The 19,621-nt window shown below is 42.8% G+C and overlaps 1 protein-coding gene across 5 annotated transcripts in view; it reads right to left on the bottom strand.

The window, feature by feature from the left end:
- Positions 1 to 19,621, bottom strand: part of WWOX (WW domain containing oxidoreductase) — a 1,100,068-nt gene that overhangs the window by 355,546 nt on the left and 724,901 nt on the right. The gene's annotated exons all lie outside the window — the stretch shown is intronic.

Raw genomic sequence — 19,621 nt, 5'->3', positions numbered from 1 at the left:
ATTAGTGTATACTCTCACCTCTGAATAAGACAGGCAAGGCTTTGCTCAGTGATATCGGGGTGGCTCTTTTGCACTGGACTCCTGGCTTTCTGGGCGCCATGTAAGGAATCACGCTTGCGCGCAGCAGGTTGGACTGTGTACACCAGTCCCCGGCTTCAGGTCAGCGCTAGGCCGCAGTATAAAGGCCCCACTAGGAAGCTCCCTGCAGGCAGTTCTGGGATGCCGGCAGCAGCACTAACCTCCGAGCGCTCGTCCAAGCCTTCGGCCAAAAGGAGGAGACCGCGGCATGTAGCAGGAGGCAGCCCGGAGAGAGGAGATGGGAGTTACAAGATGGTGCCGGCGGGTGCTGCGCTGAGAACTCGGCGCTTGTAGTGAGACCTTTCAGGGACTCCCCTCCTCAGGCCGGCGGCCCCGTCAGGTGTCCCAGATGGTAAGGGGGAGGAAGAGTCCACTCCGGCAGCTGGGGATAAGGTTAGTGCGGGATCCGGGATCGATCATGCGTGATCTATAGCGGAGCTCAGGGTTTAGGCATCCGCCATCTTAGCTTGCCCGGCCATGCCCGCCAAACTGTCATTTTTCAAACACAGCCTATGAGATGCTTAGTAAATAGACCCCTTAAACTCCTCAGACTTTTCTCAGAAGCTGTTTGTGAGGGGCCTATACATCATCACTTAATTTTTACAATTGCAGGTGAAAATGTGCATTTTTACCTGCTTTTGTGAAAATTAATTTATCGGGCCATTCATCAAGAAGGTAAAGCAGGAGAGATCAAATATCTCCTACTTAGCTTCCTTTTACGGAATGGGCCACTGTCCCCATACACTAGTTTAGGGACAGAATTCATCAAGCTCCGAAATAGCTTGACTTCGGGAGCATTCGCTATCTTCAGATGGCGAATGCTCCTACTCCGGGATCGCAACCCACTCCTTCCCTATGGTAAAGGAGGTCCAAGTTGCGATGAGGGATCCTTTCGGATCCCTCCTCCCCTGTCCGGCTCCTTCCGCCGGACGTCGGAGTTCTTGTGCGCATGCGTGACCTGTAGGTCGCACATGAGCAGTCCTGCCACTACTCCGACAGGAGCAGTGAAAAGATTCACTGCTCCGAAAAGGAGCAGGGCAGCCGCTCGCGGGGACAGTTGATTTTTCAACAGCTGCCACGGCGACGGAGAAATAGCAAATTGTTCCGGCAGCCACAGTGAGTTAGAATGTTACTTATATACATGAAAGTCAAAAATCTTAAACCAAGGAGACTTGCTTTATTTTGCTAGGTAATGTGTGATGTCTGTAATAGCCGGGTGTACAGTATACTGTAAATTAGAAAGGGTCAAAAACTTTTTTTTTTTTTGCCCAGTAAAGGTCCCTGCACATGGCTAGTGGAGGGCTGCTTGGAAGCATCCATCTTGTGTACCTGTCCATAACTCCCATCTCAGGGCCAGTGCTAGCCTTAGTGTCACATTGTCCAGCATCCCTTCCCTGAGGAGTGGGGATGCAACCCACCCCATCCTCATCTCCTCAGACTGGGAGTATGGTGCTTGGTTATGGCATCAGAGACACCATTATACACCAGTATGACACTGACATGGAGGAGAAACAGCAGGCAGCTGCACATAGGCTGCTTCTCCTTCCTGTCATAGGTCGGGGCTACAAAGAGTTATTAAAACCACTCATGAGTGACATTATGTCACCTATTCAGTGCCTTAGGTGCCCCCTAAGCATTGGCGTAGAAGGCTACCACCTAAGGTCACATAGGCCCTGCATACCTCCCAGTATTCCACTGCAAAGAAAATCTGGTCAAAAATGACCATCTGACAGAATCCACAACCGTATCAGACAAAGCCGCATCCACAAAGGAATAAATAAGCCCCTTCTAGACCTTTTACAATTTGTATTACTCCACAAAAATCATGACTGTTCTGAATTATGATATCAGTAATACTGAAACCTGGACAAAAGTCTCATTTCAATTTAAAAAATAATAATGCAAAAACAATTTTTGTGCATAACTCCTGTGGAAATGGCCCCTCTCTGCCAAGTCCTTTCTGCTGAAATGTTGTTGACTGTTGTTTTAAAGGCTGTGGCACTAATATAATTAACTATAATTCATATCTACCTATATGTTGTCTACTATGACATACTGCAGGGGGTATCCAAATAGCTCCGAAAAATATTCGGCCGTTGTCTTTTTGACGATGTTCAGATATTTTTCGATCATTTTTTTATTGTGCTATCCAATTAAAACCCCGTTTATTACGTCCAAAAATTTTCTGTTTTTCTCACGAAAATACATAGGATCCGCAAAAAAGTCGCAGACCTATGAATTTTCTCTGCCGCGATCGGGAGAAAAACACCTTCTTATCGGGGATTTGGCTTCGCCTGCCTCCATGATAAGTGCCAGCTTTGGCGCTAATTGGATAGCCCCGGGTGAGGTAATTATCCACGGCAACTTACCGCGGCTAATTGGATACCCCCTTGTATATAATATGTAACTGCAGGTAGTTGTGTGTGCAGTGACCTGACCATTTATTTGCACCTTGTAAACTGAAAAGGAGTTGGTACCTGTTCTAATGGCCCCGTATGCACATGTTGTTGCAGTTGGAAGCATCTTCATATTTTGAATGCTGCCTGCTCTATAGCAAGTGAATGGATGAGGGTCAATGGATTGTACCAAGACCTCTGCCTACCACAAGTGTTGGTTGCCACCACGTGTCAAACGCAATATAACATGCGGTGTCACTGGTATTTCTGTCTTTCCTTAGAAGTATAACCTCAATAAGGTGTAAAATACTTCCAAACGACAACAGTCATACAAATCTTACAATCGATCATTATTATATCCATTAGCTGCGCTTCAGCTTAGTATTGGTCAGTTAACCCATTGTGCAATTTGTTTGAACAATAAATGAGTATAGAATGGCTCAGCTGATGTTTGGCCAGTATAGTAAAGTAACTTTTTTAAACTTTTTTTTTTTTTTTTAAATAAAAACCAAATAATTAAATCTTTGTTGTGGAAGCCACAGGTGGTAAAATGAAACATTGATCTCTAGGGATAGATTTCATAATATTAAAATGATGGAAAAAAAAAAAAGAGAAGAAAAAATGTATCGCACAAAAAGACAAATAATGTGATTATATTACAATCCATACACAGTGAGTAAATGAGGTAAAACATTAAACACTAGAAAACACAGCACCGTATGTTTGAGCAAACATTAGTCTGTCTACAGGACCCGTTGATCTTGCGCCAGCTCGCGGTGAGATCACTTTGAAATACTGTTTACTTAAAAGCTAAGTATTTGAATTTTCCTCTACTGATCTTTCTCTTGAAACAGATTAATGTTGTTAGTTGAAACATACACGGGGATGTTTATTGCCATTTGATTTACTGCACTATGTTTTGCTGTGCATGTGAATTATTATTTAAAGCAGTTTGGGAGATATTATGCACTTTCTCTCTAATATATTTATGTTTTATGGTCAGAATGAAATGTACTGGAACAGAGAGACCTTCTTTGTTACATCCCACTGATGCTGTAATAATTTGATTTATTTTGGGGGAATAATAAGCTGTTATGTCTAGAACCTACTGTAGTGTGACCCCATGCCCCCAATTCTGACCTAAGGCCTTTTTATGTAATCTCAGGGAACAGTGGTTTGTTCTATACTAACTGCTGGCTAAAGATGGGAGTGGTGTAACATTAGTGATTTACACAAATTCACAAATGGGTACCAATATGTACAAATTTTCCTGCAGGTCTACTATGGATGACAGGGGATACGTCTATCATATGGTGAATACAGAGTCACTGGACGCAATTATAGAGAGTATTCGTTTCTGTAGTGAATGCACTGTCAGTATCGCTGTTTCAATTGCTGGACAGTATAAAACTGATACAAGCAGTGTTTAGATCCCGCCTGAATCATATCACTCTCCAGACAACATGCTTACACCCTTTCATGATGAACTCTTCACGCTATGGGGTCAATTCAGTTAGGATTGAGTTTGCGAAAGCAAGTCTGTATCATGAAACTTGTATACAATGACTACTACAAAATGCAACCTGGGAGAGGTGCATGAAGAAAAGGGGAAACCATCTTGGATCACAAAAAAAGTCACAACTGAGACAGCAGGACCCGGCTGTTAGTGACAGCTAAGATAGCAGGACCATATATAAGGCTGTTAGTGACAGCTGAACTAACAGGACCATATAGAAGGCTGTTAGTGACAGCTGAGATAGCAGGGCCCTATAGAAGGCTGTTAGTGACAGCTAAGATAGCAGGACCATATAGAAGGCTGTTAGTGACAGCTGAGATAGCAGGGTCCTATAGAAGGCTGTTAGTGACAGCTGAGATAGCAGGACCATATAGAAGGCTGTTAGTGACAGCTAAGATAGCAGGGTCCTATAGAAGGCTGTTAGTGACAGCTGAGATAGCAGGACCATATAGAAGGCTGTTAGTGACAACTGAGATAGCAGGACCATATAGAAGGCTGTTAGTGACAGCTGAGATAGCAGGACCATATAGAAGGCTGTTAGTGACAGCTGAGATAGCAGGACCATATAGAAGGCTGTTAGTGACAGCTGAGATAGCAGGACCATATAGAAGGCTGTTAGTGGCCATAATGGATGTACTGGAGGTTATTAAAAGGTGTTAAATGGCTGTTTTTGCACGTTTTATTAATGGTGGAAATATTATAGCCAGCAAATTAAAGTCTTTCCAGCATTTTGGGGTACATAAAAATGTCCATAAATTGGTTTTTCAGTGTTTTAACACCATTTTGTAAAAGTTGGACGAAGAATGCTTTTTAGCTCCCATCTGCCAGTTCTAAAACCCCTCTCCATCAATACAACACCCCTAAATACATGTCCCACATGGTTTAACTTTAACCCATTATTGAGCTTAGGCCCTCATTCAGACCCACTCGCGAGCGGCTGTCCGCTCTCAAGTGGGTCGATGGTCCCCACTGCGCATGCGCACGACGGAGGGAGCTCCGTCGTGCGCATGTGCGAGACCCGGCGAGCGAAGGACTTTCCTTCGCTCGGAGTGTCTCATCAAAGGGGGCGTGCTGTCGATGGTGACTGACAGCACGCCCCCTTTGGTGGGCGTGCCTGCCAGACGGAGGCGTTTCCAAGGGAACGCCTACCGTCTGAAGCCGGCCCCACTGACATCACTAGTGATGTCAGTGGGAGTGATTTTGGCTCTGATAGAGCCAAAATCACTCCTGGCCTTGCGGTTGAAAAACCCAACCGCAGGCTTTTGCTCGCAGTTTCGATGGTCGCGATGGTCAAGACCATCGCGCCCATCTTGTTGCACGCTCGTATATGCTGTGGGTGGTGACCCACAGCTATACGAGCGTCCAGGAGGACGCTCCATATTGAGGTGGGCCCTGATTCAGAGCGAGCGCTCTGGTCAGAGCGTCCGGCTCTGAATCAGGGCCTTAGTCTAAAAACTGCCATTTTTATTGTCCAAATTATGCTATCTATACCCATCTAAGCGTGTGATTATTCATTGGGAGGGGTGTAACAGAGGTTCTGCATTGTGTCCCGACATTTTTCCCTTAAAATAAAGATTTTCCTTACCTTTTCTCCAGTTCAGGGTAATGCGCACAAAAGAATGCGAATTTCCACAGAAAAAGCAATGGGAGTTTGGAATTGAATTTCAAATGTAATTCTCGGTGCGAGTTCACCTAATTGAATTAACCCCTATGAATGCAACGGTGGGTAAGTGGGAGATTATCCCAACACAGCTGTCTAGAAGCAAGGATATAATGCCAGCATTCACACCAGCGAGTCAGATATTGCTGCATGGGAGACACCAAACTGAACAGAATGTAGATTACAATCTTGCTATAACCGTACTTGCCCACTTTTTGCACCTGGAAGTACAAGGGGTAAATGCAGGAAGCACGATGCTGCAATTGACGTTGTAAGGCCGGTACACACTAGACAATGTCTAGTGTGTACCGACCTAGTTAGTGACGGAACCCAACGTGGTGCTGGCATCAGAAAATGCATACACACTTGCCGATGCCGGCAGCAACAAAGCGATGGCTCTCACTAACGATGTTGCCCGTCGGACCTGCATGTGGGAGAACACATAGTCAGCAAAATGCTGTGTACACACTGGCTGATGTCCCCGATATATGACTCCGATCTGCTGGATAGGGCGACATATCACCTAGTGTGTACCCGGCAATAAAGTCCTGCCACCCCCCCCCCGCACCTGTTGCTCAACTACATCATATAGCATTACATTTATTTTCACAGGGAGCCCCTGCCCATCTTATAAACTTACCATTCCAAGCCAACCTAATGACTGCTCTGTGAGGGATGTTCTTTATGTATCAAAGGTTAGCCAACCCCTAACTAGGCCTCCATGCCTTTCATGATATGTCCTTCACGTGGTAGTTCTGGGTTATTAGCAAACTGTTTCTTTTAAAAAGAAAGCTAGAGGAAAAGGAAGATTAAGCTCTGATAAATGCATGTCAAACATCTCAGCGAAAACAGCACTAGCCTAAAATACAGAGCAGCAGAGCCGTAGATGGGGATTTATAGGCGAGCTTTGAACTAAATGGCATATGTAGACTTCGGCATTCATAAATTAGCCATGTTGCATTAAAGTCTAAGGTTGAAAAACACAGGAAAAGGTTGAGTCAGTCTGAGAGCACTTACATTGTGAATGTCGACAAGCAGTTCAAAGGATATGAAATACGTCTCTTGTTTTGACACTATTGTAATGGTATAGTTGTTCACTTGCCTTGTTTCTCTGAGCTTTATGGTCCATAAAGTTTAATAACAATCTTAACAGCTGAACAGTGAGCGCACAATTCTGGGAGGCTGCTGTACAAAGCAGGATCAGTATTTTATCAAGGTAATCTTTTTCGGTAACATATGGGCCTCTTGTCTGGCTTACCCACTTTTAAAATGGCATTGTGGGGGCTGTGTATTTCTTTATCCAGACACAAAAGATTGTCTATCTCCTTGAAAAACGGAACAATTGAAACGTGTGTAGAATAGGATGAGACCTCTTGGGGATGATGAGACAACACTGGCGTTCTTTTTATTAATATTTGCAGTATAGGATGTAGGATTATTTTAAAGCAACTCGTAAGTGGTTTGGTAGATTGCTTTAACTGTAGCAGCAGCAATAATATTAATAATAATAATTATTATTATTATTATACTTTTGCAATCAAACAGTGCATTCATGCTATCTTCTATTGGAAATAGTCCAAAAGAAAGAGAAGGCTGACTTTAGGGGCGGGCAAAGAGTATAAAATAAAATTACGGGTACTATAGTTCTGGTGAAGATGAGTTTTTAAATAGTTTCTCTACCATCCTTACACAATGGCCGATCTCCTAAAGTTGTGTCACTGCAAATCAGAGGACATGGCTTGGTGACTAATCTGATTTACCTTTAACGTTATGTGATTATTCACCATCAATCTCATGTTTAAGCACTTGTCTGGTCATTACTGTAGGAGAGATGCAGACTTTCCTGGGAACCTGGTAGTGCCAGTGTCTATGCCACACTCTGACATAGATCTGTAATACTGTTTAGCTAACAAGCATGCAATTCAAATTATTATGCAGCCGGATTTAAGTAAATACTTAAATGGTCAATTCTGGGCAAATATATTTAACTTTATTCCGAGAATGTCCAGGAGACTAGTGAATTTTGGTGAGACCTCCCAGACTCCCAGGAGTGACGATCACCTTCCCTGAACTTGTTTCTCTAACTTGTGAAGTGATTGCTGCATGAGTACATAATTCACATCATTGCACAGTGGCAGGGGGGGCTGTGATGATTCATGTCATCACCAGGCACTTACCCCTTAAGTCATCCGCATGGAATAGTACTATTTTAGAGCAAAATAGAAATACTGTCACTTATTCAGCGTGAAGGCTGCTGACATTTTGAGGGCTGAACCATGATTCATGTAAATCAGGGGCGTTTCTACAGAGGAGGGGGCCCTTGACGACTCTGTGTCCGGGCCCCCTCCTCTCTCTGCGGCGGTGGACGCGCTTAGCGCTGCAGCACTTGTAAACTCTGGGCACTAGAGTGTGCCCGGAGTCTACAGTGCATGTGCAGGTCGCACTAGGGTTATTTCCCTAGTGCGCATGCGCAGAACACCAGAAAAATGGCCGCGGTGGCCATTTTTCAGGTGTTATCTCCGGCGAGACAGCCCGATGCGGGACTTCGGAGGGGTGAGTAATTAAAACATATGAGTGTAGGGTGTGCGGTGTGGGGTCCCCCCCACCTAGGGGCCGGGGTGCACTGCATACCCTGCACCCATTATAAATACGCCCCTGATGTAAATGCAGTCTATGCATTGGCTAGGAATGGGTGACAGTTTAGGCCTCGTGGCTCAATAAAGTCTCTAATTTCTAGCCCATACTGATTCAGCCCACAAAAAGGCAGCATCATTGTGAAGGCGATAGGTGCACTTTAATCAACTATTTATGGGACTTATGGATTTATTAAAGAATTAAAAATAAGACATGTGCTCTCATACACCTAGGGACCTATTCATCATCACTAATGGGCCTGTTACACATGCAATGCTAGCTTCCCAATGTAAGTAACAGCCCCATTCATCATTGGGGGCCTACTAATGTTCAGCCAACTTTGAATACTGAAAAACTGTGAAAGTTTCCGGCATTTGCTGGCGAGTGTCTTCAGAGGGCATTAGTTACTGGACCCCCATTCCTTCCTATGGGAAGCCAGGGAAGGAGGTCCGGGGTTGTGAAGAGTGATCTAAGCATATCCCCCTGCCTAATCCACAGTGAGTGACCTGCAGCATTGCACCATACATGCCTGCTCTCCCGGGAATCGCGGGGGCTCCCAATTTTTTTGGGTAACCCCCCACACCCCTGGAAGAGTAGGCATATCTCCCGCATCCCGCCCACGTCCTAGTGAAGTGGGCAGGATGGGGAGATTTTACCTGGAATTTTCGGGAAGGGACGGGGCTAAATAGTGCAAATTGCGTTGTTTAACCCCACCCCCTCCTCACGGACCCACGAATCGCGGGTGATTTCTGTAAAGGGGCGGGGCCTAATGCAGTCTATCATCTGGCCCCGCCCCCAGAAGAGGAGAGTAGCAGGTCCCCTCCTGCTGCTCCCAGAAAGCTGCCCAGGAATGTCGGTAAGTATGCCTTGCACATGCATGACCTCAGGTCATATATGCACACAAGCAGACCGGGTAAGTATCACTTACTGACTGCGACTATTTGGATAGTGAATCACTGGGGGTCATACGGCCCCCAATGATGAATAGGCCCCCCTAGAGTCTATGCACCATACACTGCGAGAAGCCCAGTGCAACTGAGTAGCGTACCATAATATTCTTTAAATTTTGCATCACATACGCAGCGAAACACCACTCAAAGTGATGCCGGGCTGCGGCTTTAACCACACAGGAAATAGTTTTAAACAAGTACAAAGTCACAGATGAAGCACAACAGAACTTGGCTTGAGAAAATGCCGCGGCCTCTGAATGATAACGCTTTGTATACAGATTCAGTCTCAGTCGCACACATATGTATAAAATGTCACACATTAAATTGATCACTGTAATCTAGCAAAAGTAGTTTTGTTGTTCCCATCTGTTTTATTTATGCAAATAAGATGCATATTTGAATTGACAAAGACACTCCGCGCGGCCGGATCGCCCAGGACCTAGCGCGCCAAGAGGGACTATTTGACGTGACTTGAGCTAGTGTAATCAGTGGGTTAAATAGTTAAGCTCTACATAAGTATATAAGTTGTAACACATATATACAGTCAGGTGCATAAATATTGGGACATTGACAGAATTTTCATATTTTGGCATCTATTCACCACCACAATGGCTTTGAAATGAAACAAACAAGATGTGCTTTAACTGCAGACTTTCAGATTTAATTTGAAGGTAATTACATCCAAATCAGGTGAACGGTTTAGGAATTACAACGGTTTCTATATGTGCCTCCCACTTTTTAAGGGGCCAAAAGAAATGGGACTATCAACTTAAAAGCTATTTCATGGACAGGTGTGGGCTATTCCCTCGTTATTTCATTATCAATTAAGCAGGTAAAAGGTCTGGAGTTGATTCTAGGTGTGACATTTGCATTTGGAATCAGTTGCTGTCGACTCTCAATATGAGATCCAAAGAGCTGTCACTATCAGTGAAGCAAGCCATCATTAGGCTGAAAAATCAAAACAAACCCATCAGAGAGATAGCAAAAACATTAGGTGTGGCCAAATCAACTGTTTGGAAAATTCTTAAAAAGAAAGAATGCACCGGAGAGCTCAGCAACACCAAAAGACCCGGAAGACCACGGAAAACAACTGTGGTGGATGACAGAAGAATTATTTCCCTGGTGAAGAAAAACCCCTTTACAACAGTTGGCAAAATCAAGAACACTCTCCAGGAGGTAGGTGTATATGTGTCAAAGTCAACAATCAAGAGAATACTTCACAAGAGTGAATATAGAGGGTTCACCACAAGATGTAAACCATTGGTGAGCCTCAAAAACAGGAAGACCAGATTAGAGTTTGCCAAACAACATCTAAAAAAGCCATTATAGTTCTGGAACAACATCCTATGGACAGATGAGACAAAGATCAACTTGTACCAGAGTGATGGGAAGAGAAGAGTATGGAGAAGGAAAGGAACTGCTCATGATCCAAAACATACTACCTCATCAGTGAAGCATGGTGGTGGTAGTGTCATGGCGTGGGCATGTATGGCTGCCAATGGAACTGGTTCCCTTGTATTTATTGATGATGTGACTGCTGACAAAAGCAGCAGAATGAATTCTGAAGTGTTTCGGGCAATATTATATGCTCATATTCAGTCAAATGCTTCAGAACTCATTGGACGGCGCTTCACAGTGCAGATGGACAATGACCTGAAGCATACTGCAAAAGCAATCAAAGAGTTTTTTAAGGCTAAAAAGTGGAATGTTATGCAATGGCCAAGTCAATCCCTGACCTGAATCCGATTGAGCATGCATTTCACTTGATGAAGACAAAAGTGAAGGGAAAATGCCCCAAGAACAAGCAGGAACTGAAGACATTTGCAGTAGAGACCTGGCAGAGCATCACCAGGGATGAAACCCAGCGTCTGATGATGTCTATGCGTTCCAGACTTCAGGCTGTAATTGCCTGCAAAGGATTTGCAACAAAGTATTAAAAAGTGAAAGTTAGATTTAGGATTGTTTAGTTTGTCCCATTACTTTTGGCCCCTTAAAAAGTGGGAGGCACATATAGAAACCGTTGTAATTCCTACACCGTTCACCTGATTTGGATGCAATTACCCTCAAATAAAATCTGAAAGTCTGCAGTTAAAGCACATCTTGTTTGTTTCATGTCAAAGCCATTGTGGTGGTGAATAGAGGCCAAAATATTAAATTTCTGTCAATCCCCTAATATTTATGCACCTGACTGTATATGCCCCTTGCTAGGCCTCTTGAGGTTTGAAAAGAGATTGTACTATAGTTGCAGTCTATGGACAGAATGGTTAGATATAACCTTTTGAGGTCAAATAAGACATAAATTGAGGCCTAGCTCGTATCTGCCACTGCTTTTAGTAGAAGTATAATGAGCCATTCAAGCCTTACATGTTCTTATCAGTAGTGAACCACATTCCAATGAGGTGACCATCATAAGCTGTGTAGAGATGCTAAGCATTATGGGTAACTGCTAGTGATGTCCAGACTCTACACACAAAGGAGCTTTGAAAGAGTTCATCTCCAGAGATACTAGTATACGTCATTACTGTATCTCCTTGAGTATATCTTACTGCTTACAAAGCATATGCAAGAGAGATAAGTTTGGTCAATGCTATGCTGGACCAATGAGTGCTTGATACCTAGCACTGTATGTATACAATATGGGCTTAATATCCGGAAAGCCAACACCCCAGAGTAGGGTATATAAATCAGAGGTACACAAAGGTTCTTGGCTCGTGGTAGACCTGAGACTGCAGTAGGGTGCTGCCAATATATATTGACTGAATCAGGCATTGAAGAAACAAGACCATGTTAGGAAGAAGATGAAGTACACCTTATGCTGATGATGATGAATTACAGGTGTCATCTGAATACATAGACAAAAGTTGAGTATACTGTATACTTTGTATGTTGTTTGTTTATTGTTTGTTTGTTACTTGTAAATAAAGTGTGTTCATTTGTACCTCACTCATATTGGTCACGTGTGTACTATTTCATTTCGATCAGAACGAAACCCACCGTTATGCAGCTAGAAATAAGAAGATACATCTTGCAAGCCTGAGAGGGCCCGGCACCATTAAACAATACTATACAATATAAAGGATCTTACTTGTTATACTGTGACCAAGTGAGCATTTTCCAGTGGCCTCATGACTACAGTCTGCAAGGTTAGAGAAAACATTTTATTGCCCAAACCAGAGTTACGTCACTGTGTGCCAGCTTCGCCCAGCACTTGCCAGGAATCACTAAAGTCATAGTGCCACAATGTAGTGTATATACATGATATGCACTAAAATACCTCCCCCACATCATTGTAATGGAGCTGCATGGTGATGAAACCATTAACTCAGAGTGGAAGGAAAAAAAGTTTTCCATCCATTTGTCCTTGAAGTAATTAATCAGCATTGACGTCTTGCTTAAATAATCATGCTTGGCGTGTGTCTGTAAGATGAGGCAGGAGCATGTTACTAATGGAATGCTGTATACTGAGGGCCAGCACAAAATACTGCCCAGACACTAGTAGTAGACAGTAGTTGGTACACAGGACAGAGCACAAATCACTAACACAAACAGGACAATGTTAGTGACTGGGAACAGATAGTGACCTTGGATTTCCCTAAGGTTTCCACCATCCAGCTGGCTGATGGCCTCTATCCCACTCATGACATCGGATTTTAATATTCGCCATACTTGGCTACTATTTATATACATGCCATCTGGGAGATGAGGACGACAGGTGTAACAAGAACAGGTGCACGTGACTCGATCACACCATAGAGAGAGGCAGAGGTGAATGGGTACAACAAGGACATTAATGCCATCATCATGTCCATTCTTTGTCGGTGGTCATGACTTGAGGCAGTGTGTGCCATCACGTCACATTGCAGCACACCTTGCAGGCAGGTTAGCGCCATTGCTGGAACATTTGTTTTACACATCAACTCCAAAACAGAGCATTAGAATAACCCTCTGAGGCTCATTTAAAGCAGAACCCCATGTGCTTATTTATGTAGCCCCCTCCAGTGTTCTCAACCGTGCTTTATTTCTCAGGAGGGCTGCGCAGCAAAATTCCCCTTCTGCCCGGCACTGTGAGGCGTCGGAAAGAAGACACAGTGCCGGAGAGCAAATCCCTCTCCCAGTATAACAGGAAGGGCATGATTGCTCCGTCTCAGTAGCGTACCAGTGCGAGTACCGCACCCGCCTGTTCTTCAACTGCACCTCCGGGATGCACCATCTGGGGCTCAGAGGGAATAGCATTACCCTTCACTCACTTCGAAACCCCCTGGCCCACTGTTTCATACATAAGTTATTAAATTTTTCTATATTAATCACAACCTAATCAGACAAAATATTTTTCCCTTTAAATTAATATGAAATATCTGAAACGAATACAAAAAGTGACACAAGCACAAGGTTATGCCATCTGTATAAAGGGATGCTGTACCCCTCCACTGGCATACCCCTCTATATCTGTGACTTTGACAGTAGAATGAAGGTGGCCATGGTCACTTATACCCTTTTCAGACAGAAAACTAAATTACCAGGTAAAACACTTTTACCCGGTAATTTGATGATCAACACGGGTCCTTTTTCTGTCTGAAAGAGTCAACCCGGGTCGAAATTCCCAGGACTTTGGAGACCTGGCAATTTCGACCCGGGTTGACCTTATAGGACAGAAAAAATACCCATGTTGATCAGCAAATTACCGTGTATAAATGTTTGTTAGTTTTGGTTTTCTGTCTGAAAAGGGGTTCAGGCTGGGACCGGCAAAACGATTCGGCACTTAAATGCCGGGTATTAGGGAAAATTATGTGAGAGATTGGTATTACCAAGAAGGGGCTTGTCCATGTCACGTGAGTCATGCTTACATCACAAACATACAGTATATGCAGAATACACACAGCAAATGAGCACCCCACTGCCCCAATTTGCATAGTACCTACTAACCACTGTGAGAACATCCAGGATGGCTTCTGCTGACTATACATGGAGTGGAAGCAAGGCAATACATATACATGTAATGTTCCCTGCAGTATCTTATTCAACCAGTCATGTACAACCGCTTTTATTGCACAACAAAAAAAACTTTGATGTCTTGTACAATAAATTATAATTTCACAGTGTAGCTAAAAGCATCGCAGACAGTAGGATACAATCAAACAGCCTCCAGCCAAAAGATCCTTTACATGTTTTAAATCTCTGTTTTGCCAACCCATAGTGGGAATATAAGCTTAAAGGCCTGAATTTAACAAACCTAATTATCAAGGTTTAATTAGTACCAAGGGTGATGCTTCTCAGAACACCTGCAGGCTTAATTTATGTCCTGACAGAGAGGAACAAGTGTTAATGGGCTGTATTTATGGTAATATCTGTACCTCAGAGAACACAAGGGATAGAACACAGCGCTATATGGCAGCGATCTATTTCAAGATGTACAATACAGCTATCAATTTCCTCAGATATACTGTATGTTCTCTCTGGTCAATGTTATAGTATAAAAAAAAAATATATATATATAGACTTATTTTTCATCAGGAACCTCTCATTAACTATGACGTAGTGTTCTGGACAAGATGTATTTTCCATAAGATGTTTTATTTTAAAGTCCCTTTTGAGTGCCTTCTTTTGTAAATTATATATATATATATATTATATATATATATATATATATATATACACATAATTTATTTGCTATAGCTCCACCCACGGTTCATGCATTATTTTTTATATATATATATATATATATATATATATATATATATATATATATAGACACACACACATACAATGGATTGTGCAATGTCATTAGTCGGTCTTCCATATCCTCACCACAAGAGACAAAATTATTTTGTAAAACTGCGGTCATTCTGTTTGCGGGCAGTGATGAATATGAGAGATCTCATTATACATTATATAGTAATTAAACACAGCAAAAGTGACTTTACTGACCTAAAGGAGGATATATATATTCTGCATGCTGTTTGAAATATTAGAAACATAAAAGGTTTTTTTCCTCGCTCTGTGGGAACCCGGCATGAAGCACAATCTAACATTAGAATAATGTTGCGCTAGTCATTTTTAAAAGTGCTATCAGGAACAGAGTAACAAAATATGTCAGCCAGGGGCGCATCAGGCTGAAAGCTCTTTGTTATTCTGGGACATGGCAAGCTGCTAACTGACAATAGCATAATCAACTGTAATGTCACGCCTAGTAAAATATGGGCTGTATGCTATGATATAGAGTGCAGAATGAATGTACAGTATACTACATTACAGAGAGGCATACTTGCCTACCCTCCCGATTTGGTCGGGAGCCTACCGAAAATCGGGTGCCGCTCCCGACCTCCCGGGATGGCAGACAAGTCTCCCGGCTGCCGCTGACCCCTCCTGTCCCACCGCCGACACCCCCTGTCCCACCGCAGTCTCCCGCCAGTGAAGGGGGGCGGTGACGAGATTTGAGTCATTTTGGCACCGCCCCCTGCTTCACACTGCCTGTAATATCGGCAGTGTGTAGCGGGGCGGGGCCAAAATGAGGCGCTCGCGTGGCTCCGCCCCGCCCGCAAAACATCTCTTCTTGCGGGCCCGGCCCCGTCTGCTGGCCACACCCCCCCAGTAATGCCGATCTGGCTGCCCTCCCGGAAGGGGCAGCCAGATAATCGGCATGTATGTATCAGATGCAATAACAAGACAACCCTCCATGCCATGGGACCTGCTGTACTCAATGTTTTGAGCTTCTGACAACATTGCACCTGATTGGTGGAACCGGGGACGGGTGAAATGTCTGACACTGATGTCTTTGGTCACTAGATACTTGCACAGTATTATGCTCATCAATTACACTCAGATATATGGTTATCAATGTAAACAATTACCAAAGTCATTAAGTGAGACAACAATCATGTCAAGTTCCAATCATGCAATATTACCATCACATTTTTTTAAAAATAAATATTTTTGGACAATTGTAATGTATTAATTATTTACATTAACAAATATATAGAAAATAGTAAAAATGAAAAGGATGTATGCACATGTTTAATTTTGAAAATTATAAGCGCCACTGGCATCCTTGGCTTCACTAAAAATAAAGCAGGTATTTGGTTTGCAAGGGTCATCTTTGAAAAAACATATTTAAGGTAACTAGTTAAGGCTTTGTTTTCCATGCAAAAATGTGCACTAGACCCTTCGGCAGTGGCCTTCAGGTACTAGAGTTATACTGGTTCCTGTGAAACCTACGGTGATATTTGCACGAGGCACGGTATACAAGACAAAGCAAAGACTAGATTAGAATTTATTAATTTTGGCATTCAGATGCAAAACAAACACACACTCATTGATTCTTGTAAAATTAGACTAGGCTGTTACGGGAAGGATGCATTTTGACCGCAGAATGCTTTGTGTGTTGGTTACAGATCTTCATACTGTATATTCATAGGCTTTGTGCATTTCAAAAGTATGTGTAATTCAGATGTTATTAAAACATCACTTGTACAACCATAAGCAACAATTTCTTTAAATTATTAACATAGTGGATAATTTAGGACAGATGAAAAAAAAATGAATTGATAAGAAAATGTCAGTTTTTACCAATTTTACACACAAAACGAGATGCAATCTCTCTCTTTTCACTTTATAGACATGTGAAATCTCCTATTCTCTCTCTCTGTGCCGTACACACTTAGTCATGTTTGAGGCTTTGCACAGTAGGCGGTAGGTAGTTTGTAAGGTGAAAACTTGTGGTTATTGTATTACAGTTAATAATTACTTAACCCACACACCCACAACATGTGGCACTGAATAGATGTTACTTGAAAGAAGCTTTCTTCCTGTTAATCCAATAAAATATATATACATGGCGTGACTCTGTAGCGCCAAGCGTCATTTTGTGTGACTTTTTACCTTCAGATGAGTCTTATTCTCAACACGATGCGAATTGGACGCACAAGCAGCTTCTGCTGATTGAAATGATATGCCGCATGCCTATAGTTCTGTGTGTGACTGCGGGTGTGTCTGCATGCGAAATGCTACGTTACGGTACAGTATCAGCGGCTGTGACACTGTAACGTAGCATTTCACATGTAGATACACCCGCACTTGCACATAGAATATAGGCATGCCACATATTTTAATCAGCAGAAGGTGCTCGTGCGTCCTATTTGAATATCTTTGCAAAAACAACGCATCTCAATGGAAAAAGTCTCACAACAAGACGCCTGGCACTACTAAGTCACGCCGTGGCGCAACTAGAAGGGCTGTTTAACGTGGACACATCTGTATACACTTCAGTTTCCTATACAGTACAAAGTCTGTAATAGAAATGAATGTGCAAAAATAACTGGCACTGGAATTACCACTGATTCTTTTCCGATGGTAGTCAAGGGTACTCTGCCTTTAAAAGCATAAAATTAGGATACCTTTGTGACCTCAACCCATATCAGGAAGGTTAATCTAGGATATGCTGGACATACTGTTTATTGTATCTAACGAAGGAGCAAGATGGTTAATTTAGCAACTTTTTGTTGAAGCACCGCACTTACCCTCTACATTACGCCACCTAATAATTTATTATGTTTATATATACGTTTATTTACCTTCCCCTCCAGGTGACATAGTATGAGCACCAAAACCTTACTTCTATTTCTTTATTTCCGACCGACAATGGTCAGTTTTTTGGCTTTCTTGACTGGACAATACGGTAAATTTCAGTCCTTGCTTCTGTTCTAATTTGTATCAAAATAATGAGTGATGTCTACTTTCCTTAATTCAGTATTTGATTTATTAAATAACTAGGCGTGTGCAAGCAGTGCCATCGCAAAGGCGCAGGGCCCTGGGGGTGGCACCGCCGCTGCCCTATGGTACTCTTGGTTCTTATGCGTTGTAAAGGAAGGATCAGTTGCATTGGTGGTGGTGGAATGGGGCTCATTGGGGAATGGTGAAAAGTGATATATGTGGGATATTTATGACGCCCAAAGTAACAAAAGTTTGATTTATGAACCCAGAAAGGAAGTTAGAAAGGGGCATATTGAAACACAAAGATACAATGAGCCTCTGAAAGGAGGATAATAAGACTGTATAAAAAAACACAATCCTTTATTCACAGTGGTGTCCCTCCCCGTGGTGACACCTGGTGTGGGGAGGGATGCTTTGTGCGCGGCAAAGCCGCGTGCCCCCTGAAAAGCGGGTGTGGCTTCAGAAAGGAGGTGTGACCTCAGAAAGGGGGCGTGGCCTCACAGCCTGAAACCGGTCCCCGGCCCGTGTATATCTATGGAGTGGTGGGGGGCGCCGGAGGTGCGGGCAGTGCAGGCTCTCTCACTGTGACAGGAGCCGAGTGCTGCACTTAATTCTACAGTGCAGCACCCGGCTCCTGTAACTGAGGGGAAGCCTGCACCTTGGTGTCACCCCTCGGTGGGTGACACCCGGGTGCAGCCCGCACCCTCCTTGTGACGAAACTGTTTATACGAAAGAAAAAAAAATAGATTGAAATTATGCATTTCAATTTTACTACATTTTGAACACTTCTGTATTATTATTGTTATAAGTCATATGCATAAGCCATTAATATGCGCTAGTCATCTTACAAGGCTAGCAGCCCCTTCTAGGATGGTTGAAGTGAGCTACCTGGAAAGACAGCGGGACCGCTAATGATAGATAACAGTTCAATATGTTATGCCACCTTTCAAAAATTTCTGGAACTGAAGATGTTCTCACATTCATCCTTTGCATCAATTATTGACAGAGAATTTAATTTAAAGGCAACCAGTCCGTAACCTTGGGGTACAGCTTTAAATAATTTATAATTGCTGCATGACTGTAATCATATTGCTATTGATTAAGATCTAGTCACGGCCACTGTTTGCAAATGCCTTGTGTTTAACTACCTGATGCGGCTAATTTTAACCATTTTCTCACTGAAGAGATCAGAACAAATGAAAAATAAATGTTTTACCAGGACAACCTCTAAAGACACCCAATTAAAAAATTTACCTTAGGGGTTGGGTGTTATATAAAAGATTGTGTCATTAAATGTGCACAAAATTACAGGATAATTAGTCTAGCTGATCTAGGTCAATCTGAAACAGGGACATACATCTTGTATACTGTATACATGTAATGCACTGTGGTGAAGAGAAAGCTTCATAAAAAAAACATTTAAAAGATAAAAATTTGGAAACAATGTATATACTTAAAATGGCAAGAAAGCATCTAGAAACCAAGAAATAAAAGTTATTGGAAGGTGGACAGTGGTAACAGAACTTGAAGGGGTGTATTTATCGATTATTATTTGCGGCATGTCCCCAGAAATAAAAATAAAAATTGGGGGGATACTTGTAAATATACAGCGTCACCTGAATGTACTATGGAGGAACTGCAGCAGAATTCGACGTTATCGGCTGCGCTCCCTCTATTTCCG

The sequence above is a fragment of the Taudactylus pleione genome, unplaced genomic scaffold (genome assembly GCF_031769625.1).
Source record: "Taudactylus pleione unplaced genomic scaffold, aTauple2 ptg000195l, whole genome shotgun sequence".
Taxonomy (NCBI): domain Eukaryota; kingdom Metazoa; phylum Chordata; class Amphibia; order Anura; family Myobatrachidae; genus Taudactylus; species Taudactylus pleione.
This window is presented reverse-complemented; position numbering and strand designations above follow the sequence as displayed.